The sequence below is a fragment of the Centroberyx gerrardi genome, chromosome 18, assembly GCF_048128805.1.
Source record: "Centroberyx gerrardi isolate f3 chromosome 18, fCenGer3.hap1.cur.20231027, whole genome shotgun sequence".
NCBI lineage: Eukaryota > Metazoa > Chordata > Actinopteri > Beryciformes > Berycidae > Centroberyx > Centroberyx gerrardi.
The window spans coordinates 2,498,233-2,510,006 of record NC_136014.1 but is presented as its reverse complement, the minus strand read 5'-3'; the positions used below and the strand labels follow the sequence as shown (position 1 = coordinate 2,510,006).

The window sequence follows — 11,774 nt, the reverse complement described above, 5'->3', positions numbered from 1 at the left end:
AGCTCTAAAACTAGAAGAAAATATGCCTACTTCATAAAGCCCAACCGCTGTCTCAGTGTCTCAGACCTCTGACATTCTAGTTTTCTTTTTGTTTGTGCGCCTGCCTTCCTCTCCACATCATTTTACGCGCAGCCGGTGCCACTTTACGCATCACAGTATCCGTGAGTAAAAAGTAAATTATTTGCGTCGCCTAAAAAACTTTGTTGGAAAATAGCTGAATGAACGGAAACGGACGGTCCACATCCCCCACCCACCCCCCTCACTCCCCCCCAACACTGGACTCATGATGGACTTGTGGCAAAAGGGAAACTGTCGGGTGTATGCCTCATCATTACTGGATTTCACACCCCAAGTGTCATTTTCACATTCTGATGTTCGGACATAGTTTGAGCTGGAAACGGAGGGAACAGCCCAGGTCTTGGTAATGTGTCTTTGTGATCGATCGATGGTTTGGACGAGACGTACAAAATAATACTCATATCTGTGTGTTCTGAATAATTCTTTGCTGAATTATAAAATGATAGATGACACATTACCAAAGCAAGTGAGACAAGATGAGCTTTTTTAATTGTTCCTGCACCTCTTGAATCACTGACAAATCATTTGCATGTCTGACTTAAATATAATGAAATTACACTAAGGCTTTAAGATACTATGGAGAACCCACTTCACACACTATACAATCAAATTATTCATATTTAAGTGATGTTCAAACCTGTTATTAGTGCCCAATTTTGTTCAAAGGGCAGACATGTTTCCATATTTTCAGTGATGCAGTGGTATATAATGATGAGGGTAAACAATCATAAGGAAAAACACAGAAATAAACAAAAATTGAAATTTCTGAAAGTAATTCATCTTTGTGTTTCCTCCTTAAAAAACCCAACCTTCATATAACTTAGATCAAATTGATACAGCTTTGATGTCTACTATAAATTTACCTCTGAAATATTCCATGAAGAACCGTCTGTGGTTATTCATAGAGCAGTTACAGAACCGTTGAAGAACTGTTTGCTTCTATATGGAGACTATCTGCTTTGTGAAACCAAGATTGGTTCTTCAAGCGGCACACTTAGAAAAAGGAGGGTTTCTCAAGGGTTCTTTGGTTAGTTAGTGATTTAATATAGAACCGTAATGACTAAGAGAACCATCTGATTTGTTCAAATAACAAAAACAGGGAATTAGAATAAAGAAACCAGTGTGGTTCTTTTAACTCTGTTTGGAATATTTTATACGTTCTAAAAGGGTTCTTTACAGCACTATAAAGGTCTTATGTAGAACCATGTGAGCATGGTGCTATAGAGAACCTTTTTAAAGTTTTCTTGATAGCACCAAAAAGGGTTCTGCTGTGGGCGGCACAAACCTAAAGAACCAGTTTCCGGTACTATATAGAACCATTTTTGTTAAGAATGAATTGCCCTGTTAGAGTAATTGCTCAAACAGGAATTATACATTAGGCCATAAGGGACCAAAGAACTCTAAAGAGCCATTTTTAAAAAAGAGTCCTATGTAATTGTGCAGGATGTGAGGTCGGGCAGTGCCACTGGATTTCTGTGATGCAACAACAATAATCTGGATTGGACGCACACCACAAGGTCCCAAAGTAACTAAAAAGTTGCTGTTCGATTTTCTAAGGAAAGGTTTTGAGTAAATTTGTGTAGGATGGCTGAATAAATAAGGCTAATTTGTATCCAACTGTACAACAGGAGGCTGAAAATTCAAAATCCCTCTCTGTGGTTCTCTGACTCTCTTCCTCTGTCTAAATCCACTCTGATTGATCAATGTTGTATGGATTGACTGGATTTGTTTGAAGACAGTGGTATAGCCTATAGTGAGAGGTTGGGAGGAAGGCAAGCCAAACTTTAAGGTTCAACAAAACGGATTCTTTCGCAGCCTAAAGTGTCAGCTCTCACCTCCCCATCATCCTCTTTTCTGTCCCTTACTTTGAGTGAGAGCACTATCATCTGTACTGTACTGACTGTAGCATGCTAACCCTTAAACAAAGAAAAAGAAAAGGAAAAAAAAAAACAAATGCTTTGTTTCATCGTAAACTGTTTTGTCTGACATCTTTGTTTTTGCAGTAAAGAAAACCCTTTTTTTTTTGCCATTTATATTTTGTAATAAAAAAGTTCGGAGTAAAATCATGGCTGTTGACTGTGTCATTGTAGTGACTATAGTAGTAGGTCAGTGTTTGATCAGTAATAAAGTACAATGTTCTTCTGACTGCTATAAGGTCATAGTGATGTCCGGTGTTTTGCATTTTGTAATAAGACCCATACTCTGTCTACCATGGGTATCTGCTACTGTAATCCAACCACAGGGTCTGGTGAAAATACTGGAAACCAAAGACTTTCCTCACTTGATGTGGCCTCTTTTTCCAGCATGACTGGATTATACATGTATCTTCCATGCGACAGTGAGTTGCAACTGGAGGTACTGGGTGTTTCGGGTCTTTTAAAGTTTGCCGATGTTGGACCTATATATAATTTGTCTCTTACATACCTGTAGTACTTGGACCCACAGACAATATTGGCTCCTTAGTCAGCTGTTGGTTGAAACGGCGAGCTCCTGTTGCTAGGCCTCTTGTTGCTAACAATGAGTCCAAACAAGGTTTGTCAAAATATCTCCAAAAAAGGCAGTCTGTGAAAACAATATGGCGACCAACCAACATATTTATATTCACAGCCCAGAAAGCAGCAGCACCGCACCATTTCCACTCAGTGGAGATTCTTCTACCAAATTGTACCCGGCTCACGCCACCAGTAACGTACTTTCACCCCACAGCAGTCTGTGCTGCGCCAGAGACATGATTTTCTGATTAGTGAAAGCGTGCATAATGGCGAAATTGTGTCATGTTTACTCTCAACTCCTCTAGATATTTTTTACAAACGCCATTTGGACTCATTGTTGGCAGCAAGAGGCCTAGCATCGGAGCTCACCATTTCAACCGACAGCTGACTCAGGAGCCAATATTCTCTGTGGGTCCAAGTACTACAGGTAAGTAAGAGACAAATTATACATAGGTCCAAAATCGCAAAACTTATCCTTTAACATCAGACAACCTCACTCCAGCAGTGTAACTGGGGTTGATCAGCAAGTAGCATGTTCCTGGTCAATGCTAACCACACTACATTAACATAACAATTCTAAAGATGTTCATCTGAACACCTCTTTTATGATTTCTTTTTTTATAACTTTAATGGACGCCCTCATAAATGCTCCGCTGGGATTATATCTGGTTATTCAGGAAGTTTTTCGGCATGGGTAACACCATAATGGCTGACATCTCTGCTCTAATATCAATGCTTTGTGTGGAAACGTCATTGCAAACGCCAGGAGAGAAAGCCATCACTGGATTGGATCGCTCTGAATTTGTTTGTCTTTGCCTGGCCTGTAGCAAGGAGGTACTGTGTGTGCACAGCCAAAATCCCTAACTTGGTTGATACAAAAGGTGAGAAATAGAAAATACTTGCATGCTAGAGTTCCTACAATGATCCTTACTTGTTCATAGGTCTCTCTATTCTGAACAATTGTGGGCAGTGTGAGAGTGCGAGAGATGTGAAGCTACTGGCACATCATGTATTTTTCAATGCTTTGTTATTGCCTTTTATAATGATACATCGTTTTGATGAGTTAACATACTGTATACCCTTTGCATTAATTAACAGAAAAAATGACTTTTGAGATGTTTATTTGTCTTTCAAATAAAAGCTGTAGAGAACTGGGAAGCTTTGTATGGCTGGAATCAACTTCTCATCCATTTTGCACTCACCAGGCGGAACTATTGTTCATGCAACAACTTTTCTTGTCCGACAAGCTTGTTGACCGTCCACACATCGACCGAGTTTCCCGGGTCACAGTGTGAATGAGCAGGCCGAGGTTTACTCCTCACCACCACCAGGTTTCCACCTCTTCTGGTCTGCATCAGGTGTTTCAGATATATTGTCTGAAGAAGAATAAACCACCAAGGGAGTGATGTTCAGGTATCTTTTTTTCTGTATCTCAGGATCTAAACCCTAAAATGACAAAACAGCAGAAGCTGTTGTTTTTGCCCTTTTGACCACATCCAGTCTGGCCAATACCCACACTCATAATAGATAGTTGAGGATTTGCTGACAGTTCATTGAGCATTTCTGAACCATCTTGCATGTGACTCAGAATACAACTTCAATACAATTTGATTGCCGAATTAGTATCACACTGCTGAATTGCGGAATACTGTCGGACTTGATAGATGAGTGTTTGAAGCATCCATGAAGTGTGGAGGCCCAGACATGATGGAAGTGACAGTTAATGGCATCTTGTCCAACTTGTTGAAAGAGATAAGAGACAGGGAGAAGGAGAAGGAAAAAACACAGAAGTCAAAATGGCCTCTGGGCCCTTTGTTTCTATGACTCAGCTCAAACTGTGGGTGTATTGGTGCTTCTGCCGCCTTATCACCCTCTGTGTGTGTGTTAGCGTTGGTTCTGTTTCATCTCCCTCTTTGTGCTTTACAAATGCCATTGCACATCACTTGGTAGATCAAAGCAATGACAAACAGGGGTGTCACCATACTTTTAACTAATAATAATCTAATTACTCAGAAACAAGAGCAGAGAGGTTCACGTGGGAATGGGTGGTTTACTTAAAATGAGACATCATGACGTAAAACCAAATAAGACCTCATGCCACAGATTACTTATCTGTATTTTCTCCTTCAACAAACATATGACTGCTGTTGGGTGAAAACCTTACAGCTGCAAAATGTCAACTTTTGAAAAGGCCCCGTAAGTCCAAGGGGCATAACATTTTCTCAAATCAACAAGGACCTTGTAGTCCTTCAGTTCAAGTAAAACAAAAAGGAAAATAACCAAAATTTGCGTTACAAGGCTTTCAGCGATTAATTTGAATTCTCTGTGGCTTTAGCGCGTATTCATGTTTTATTTGATCCCTGCTTATTTTCAGGCAGTTTTGGAGATCTAGAGTAAAGTTTGTCACTCCAGTACAGGAACAGGAATATTTGTTGTCTGTCTCTCGTGTGCTGTCCCTTGGCTGGAGGCACACTGAGAACATTTAACTCCACGTTTTTCCTTCAGTAAAATGTCTAGAACAGGGAGCTCAGAGAAAGACTGAAAAAAAAATAATGATGAGAAGTTTATTACTGTCAGGGTGGAAAAGCCTCTGAAACAACATTTAGACCATCATGGGACACTAAAACTCTTCATTGACACTCCATTGATAATAATAAAAACATATTCATGCATTCAGTTTTACTTGAGGGTGGGTGAACAATTATCCAGCCTTCATCTTCAAGAGAAAAAGCTAGTGTTATCTTTATAAATTGTTGCAACTATGTCACTGTCTCTCTTTATCGGTGGGCCAGAGAAATTTCACCGCCTTCATCCCAACACGATTATTACAACTGACAGCTCAACATGTGACAAGCAGTTTAACTGGTACTGGGTAAATAAGGTGCGTTATTTAATATTTAATAAAACAGCGATATGGTAGGCACTTTCTCTCACTAACTGCGGGGAGTCAAGCCCGAGAGTCAGTTATGTCAGTAGTACTGATCAATTCTACAATAAATATGTAATCAATCCAACTGCATCATATCCATCATATCAGAGGTGGACCAGATCCCATTTTTAATACAAGTACAATATCGGCCTCATACAGTATATCGGCAAGATGATATATCAGTCTAACCCCAGTTCTGAGTAAACTTGGTTAAATATGGGTTTAACTGCATGTCCACTCTCAAAGACAGCATTTCTATTTTATTGACTTGAATCCCACACAGTTTAGACATGCCTTTCAGAACAACAACACTGACAAAATGCACAAACTATGGTCTCTTTATGGAAGGCTTTAGAAGGTATTGTGGTATAAAGCTATATAAAGGGTTTTAATCCTACAGAAAAAGGCACACATGGACAAATCTTTCTTCCTCTCTTCCCACAACATAGAATGCAGTGCAGTGCCCAATGCACAGTATACGTTTCCATTGAGCTATACATAGGTTGATATATTTACACACAATGCACAGGCTTTTTAGCGGACAAAAGGCATCAATGTGGGAGGCAAAAACCATGGACTAGCTGGTCTTTGTACATCTGGTGAGGGAGGGAGAATGGACAGATAATGTGTGATTTATATCATTTATATATACAGTACATTTTCTTCATTGTCCCTGTTTCATGTCCGTTGTAGCTAAATAGAGATATATGAGTTGGCAGGACGACGGTGGACGAAGTCTTCAAACTTCAACATCTTCCGGAGGATTATGGTAAACCTCTCTCGGTCTCTTGTCTCAGGACTGGAGGGACCCTGAGTAAAGAACAAAAGATGAATATCATGAGATCAGTGTCATCATCCCACGTCTTCGCAATCACCAGCGAGTCTCCAACTGCTTGGCCTAATGTGCCTGCTCCACACAAAGACAGCACGGAGGAGGACGCTGTTGTTATTGCCTTTGACTGAGTCAACATGAATACACTGTGATTCTGTCCCCTTCACCATGAGTGGCTGAGGGGAATCCTTCACTCCCGGCTGGCTTTTACATAAATGGTCTTGTTAGTAGATTTCACACACAGTGAGCTGCCACTGCCAGCTCCAGAACATGTACATTTCCATAAAACACAATGCATGGCTGCAGTTTCAGCATCAACAGAATCACAACTTACCGTGGGTGAAATTTCAGTAACAGTTTATTTTCTGGGTCCACAATTTCCTAATCATTTCCTAGAAAGGAACTACTAATTTCTTAGGAAGTTTCTGGGAAAGAACCATTACTTTATGTACTAATTTCTAGGGAAAATAGAGAAAGAGTTCAATGGTAGTTGGTAGTTGGTAAGAAACCTGGTAATTTCTTTTGGAGTTTCCAAGACAGAACCATGAAATTGTGTATTAGTTATATAGAAAATTTGAAATTAGAGGAAGGTATTCATCAAATATATGAATATATGAATAAATATTATATAATTATATTAATAATGACTTGGGTTACCAGACTGACCTCTGCCTATTATTTTCCAGTAAATAGTTCATAGTTTTGCAGTTCTTTCCAGGAAACTCTTAAAATTATTAGGAAATTGTGGACACAGAAAATAAAGCGTTACCAAAATTTCAGTCCGTCTGCGTTCTTATAAAATTGTTTGGTTTACATCAGCAGACCAACAAGAAGACCTAAAAACAGACTCTGACACACTTGCACTATTTCAGCACTGTTTGCACGTTGGCGCCCCCAAATGGCAGCAAGAGGTAACTCTTTGAATTCTGAGGAGACACCTTTGGATTTCACTCTTAAATTTGGATTAGTCACTTCCTCTGTGGAAAAGATTTCCCCCAGTGACCATACAGACACCAGAATTTAATTTGGGCAAATAGGGTGACTCTACATCGTCTCAATTAGTCTTTCCTAGTGCAGCTTTAAAAGTTTGCACATAGGCAAGTATGGCTATGATGGTAGTAGCTCGGTGGATGTGTTGCCAAAGAGTGTCAGGGAGATAGTCTAAACTTACTTAACTTTTCAAAACAATGAAAAATAACAGAGTTGTAAACTGTAAAAAAAAAAAAAAAAAAACTCAATTTGGTTTTGCATTAAATAATTACAGCGTTCAGTTTGGGATTTTTTTTTTTTTTTTTTACAGTCGAGAAGGTTTTAATGCATTAATTTTTAATTGCTTTGTGGAGAAAAGAACACCTGCTCACTCATTTGTGATATTTAATTATAGTATACACAAATTTGAGTCATATTTTTATCATCATTTGTTCTCTTGGGTAAGCCCATTAATAAAAACGTGTCTGTAGCAGCCTTGGGTGGCCTAACTATCCATGGTAATGGATGTACATAGTTTCCATACCAGACAACTAGTGATGGTATGGTTACTAAATCTTAGACCTAGTCATAGTGATGACCTAGTCAGTAACTGGTGATGGTAGAAGATCCGTGTAAGTAGTTCCACATGTAAGAATAGACCAAATGGGTAGTATCAAAGGTAACACAACTGACAATTTCATCACTAGAACATATTAAGCAGAAATATAGTAATGAAAAACAAACAAGTAGAACATACCGTGCCAAAAGCAAAATTAATTTAAATAAGAAACTAGAATACATTTCCTGGTGAAAATGCGTGGGCTTGCTGTAGAGTTGCTAGGGTATTTCTAGGTGGTTGCTAGGGTGTACTAGGTGGTTGCTAGGGTGTACTAAGTAGTTGCTAGGGTGTTTCTATGTGGTTGCTAAGGTGTACTAGGTGGTTGCAAGGGTGCTTCTAGGTGGTTGGCAGGGTGTTTCTAGGTGGTTGCTAGGGTGTTCTAGGTGGTTGCTAGGTTGTACTAGGTGGTTGCTAGGGTGTACTATGTTGTTGCTAGGGTGTACTAGGTGGTTGCTAGGGTGCTTCTAGTGGTTGTTAGGGTGTTTCTAGGTGGTTGCTAGGGTGTACTAGGTGGTTGCTAGGGTGCTTCTAGGTGGTTGCTAGGGTGTTCTAGGTGGTTGCTAGGGTGTTTCTAGGTGGTTTCTATGATGTACTAGGTGGTTGCTAGGGCGTTTGTGGGTGGTTGTTAGGGTGTTTCTAGGTGGTTGCTAGGTGGTACTAGGTGGTTGCTAGGGTGTTCTAGGTGGTTGCTAGGGTGTACTAGGCGGTTGTTAAGGCATTTGTGGGTGGTTGCTAGGGTGTAGTAGATGTTTGCTAGTGTGTACTAGGTGGTTGCTAGGGTGCTTCTAGTGGTTGCTAGGGTGTTTCTGAGTGGTTGCTAGGGTGTTCTAGGTGGTTGCTAGGGTGTACTAGGTGGTTGTTGGGTGGTTCTAGGTGGATGCTAGGGTGTTTCTATGTGGTTGCTATGGTGTACTCGGTGTTTGCTAGGGTGTACTAAGTGGTTGCTAGGGAGTTCTAGGTGGTTGCTAGGGTGTTCTAGGTGGTTGCTAGGGTGTACTATATGGTTGCTAGGGCGTTTCTAGATGGTTGCTAGGGTGTTTCTAGGTGGTTGCTAGGGTGTTCTAGATGGTTGCTAGATTGAACTAGGTGGTTGCTAGGGCGCTTCTAGGTGGTTGCTAGGGTGCTTCTAGGTGGTTGCTAGGGTGTTCTATGTGGTTGCTAGAGTGAACTAGGTGGTTGCTAGGGCGCTTCTAGGTGGTTGCTAGGGCACTTCTAGGTGGTTACTAGGGTGTGTGTGTGAGTGTGTGTGTGTGTGTGTGTGTGTGCGGATGGATGTGTACCGATGCGTAGTGTGTCTGTGTGTGTGTGTGTGTGTGGCCGACTACGTACTGGTACTGGCACATACTGGAACACGTACTGGTACTGATACTATGTACCAGTAGCTGTGTGTGTCTGTGTGTGTGTGTGTGTGTGTGCGTGTATGTGTGTGTGTTGCTTGCGGCAAGCCCACTAATAAGAATAACAATGAATAAATAATGGCAAATAATGGCAATTTCTATAGTATGTTTGCTTACAGCAAGCCCACTACCTATGTACAACATGAAAATATATGAAAGATATCTGTCTTGCCTGCAGAGATGTTGATCTTGTTCAGACGATGAGTGGTCAGAAATACCATCATCCCATATTCATTTAATGGGGTTACAGCCTACACTGTCATGGCCTATAATTTATAGTGGTTCTCATGTGGTTCCAATGAGAGAATGTATAAAAATGATTATTGTAATCCCAGGTTTCACTCTCACCACTATGTCCCCACATACAGTGAGTACAGTTCCACAATTCAATACTAAATCAACAACAACTAAAATCTTTATATATGGATCCCTGAGACTAAGTCTGATCAAATAGGGATTTGCGGTTTAATGTGGGTCTATTTGGGGGTCTGTGACATGAAAACATGTGAGAAGCCCTGGACTATGAAGGGAACTGGGGATGGGGCTAGCGCTTCGTGCTGGCACATTCCTGGAAACCCTACTGGGAGCTGAATAGCTAATGTGAGGAGCTTGGCACCTTCTCAACCAAAATCAAACGCACCACAAAGCGCTGATCAATTCATCAATGCAGGTTGACAGGGAGATACAGAGTAGTAACAAACAGATTGTATCCGCTTCTCTCTCTCTCTCTCTCTCTCAGTAAATCTTAAATAATTTTACTCATTCTCTTGAACACACAAACTCACGCTCATTTCTCACATTTATACTTAGGGCTAGACCGATATATCGGTTTGCCGATATATGGGACACATATTGGCCCATATCTGCCAGTCGTCCACTTCCGATTTGATGGATATGATGCAGTTTGATTGATAACATATTTATTGTACAATTGATCAATACTACACTGGTTGTCTGTGGGAAGCCTTTAACCTGAATTGCTCAAATCAGACAGTTCAGTTTTGATCGGATTATTATTATTATCCTGGGTTTTAATGTAGTTCAAGTTTTACTGTCCCATGATGGTCTAAATGCTGTTTCACAGGCTGTTCCACCCTGAAAAGAATAAAATTCAGAGGGAAACAATAAATACTTTTGAATTTTGTTATTTTTTTGTCATGAAAACGGTAACATTTTAAGATTTTGAATATCAATCCAAAGATATGGGTTCAAAAACCCATATCGGTCAAACCCTAATTTATACACTCCAATATACCATGACCCTCTTTCTCTCTTTCTTTATCATTGTTAATCCCATCCATCAACACATACACACACACACAAAGAATCCCAGTTTTAATAGATGTAACTGGGTCTGCTAAGTGGTTACAATAGGACATGAGATCCAAAGGCAAAGAAATCTCCACTTTTTGGTGAATATTGAAGTTTGAAAGTCATTCTTAATTACACACAAGAAACTTAAAGTACCGGTAGTACACAACTCTGAAAAGTAATATTTTTATCAGATGGTGTTTGAGTGTAATGTGTCTGTATAATTTTAGTGCACTACTCTTAGGGCCCACGCACCTAAAAACTGCCTGGAATGACCCAGTTACTCCAAAACTTAATGGCACCGGTTTGAAATATGTTTGCCTTATAAAGTGAAGCTGAACTTAACACTAACAACAAAGCTCTGTCCCTTAAATCATATAAGGTCAGGTCCAGACCTTGGTCATTTTTTTCCCTGTATAATTGGAAATTGCCACAAGCACTGGCAAAGCCATGCTCACACAATGCAATGGAGCCTGCTTGCTAGCTAGCCTAGCTAATGTTACAGGTATAGCAGAGCTAACCATTTCAAAACACACTGTACATGAAAATGTATCCACGTCAAACTGTAGATTGCGGCAAAAGTGTCTGATCTTTTGGTGAATGGGGATGGAATATTTCCTCTTGATACTGTGGTGGCAAAGTTAGCTTCTCTGTCACAAGACAGAGTGTTGCCAGGTTAGGGTTTTGTTTTTGTTTTTTTGCAATTATAACAATGAATACACCCAATATGTCTTCAATCAGGAGAGACTAGTTTGAATGCTTCAAATGAAAAACTTTATTCATGACATGAAACATGATGGAAACTTTGGCATAAGCTCCATGGGGGAACTCCTCCTATTCATGAAGTTAGGAGTTCATCCGGGATGGACATGGAATTAGGATGTCCCCCTGGGGAGTTCCTCTGGAGCCTGGACATTGGTGGTGATGGGGTGGAGGAGGGACGAAGGTAAGCACAGCGACTGGAATGACAGCAGCATACAGCATAGTTCTGTGAGTAGCACAATAGCATAGTAGGTGACGTGTGTATACTCCCGTCACTTTGACAATTGGCTCTCTGAAAAAGAGAGGGAAGTGATGGCTAACTCTGATTGGTTCTCTGGAAAAAGAGGGAAAGTGTTTGCCAACTCTGATTGGGTAAAGAGAAGCA

At 40.3% G+C, this 11,774-nt stretch overlaps 2 protein-coding genes across 3 annotated transcripts in view; both read right to left on the bottom strand.

Annotated features, from left to right (window-relative positions):
• The window catches only part of cad (carbamoyl-phosphate synthetase 2, aspartate transcarbamylase, and dihydroorotase), a 425,149-nt gene that overhangs the window by 296,568 nt on the left and 116,807 nt on the right, over positions 1 to 11,774 (bottom strand). The window lies entirely within an intron of this gene.
• Positions 6,287 to 11,774, bottom strand: part of trim54 (tripartite motif containing 54) — a 42,552-nt gene continuing 37,064 nt past the window's right edge. The window contains exon 9 of the mRNA XM_078289734.1: positions 6,287 to 6,309. The gene's annotated coding sequence lies outside the window, so the exon portion shown is untranslated. The remainder of the gene's footprint in view (positions 6,310 to 11,774) is intronic.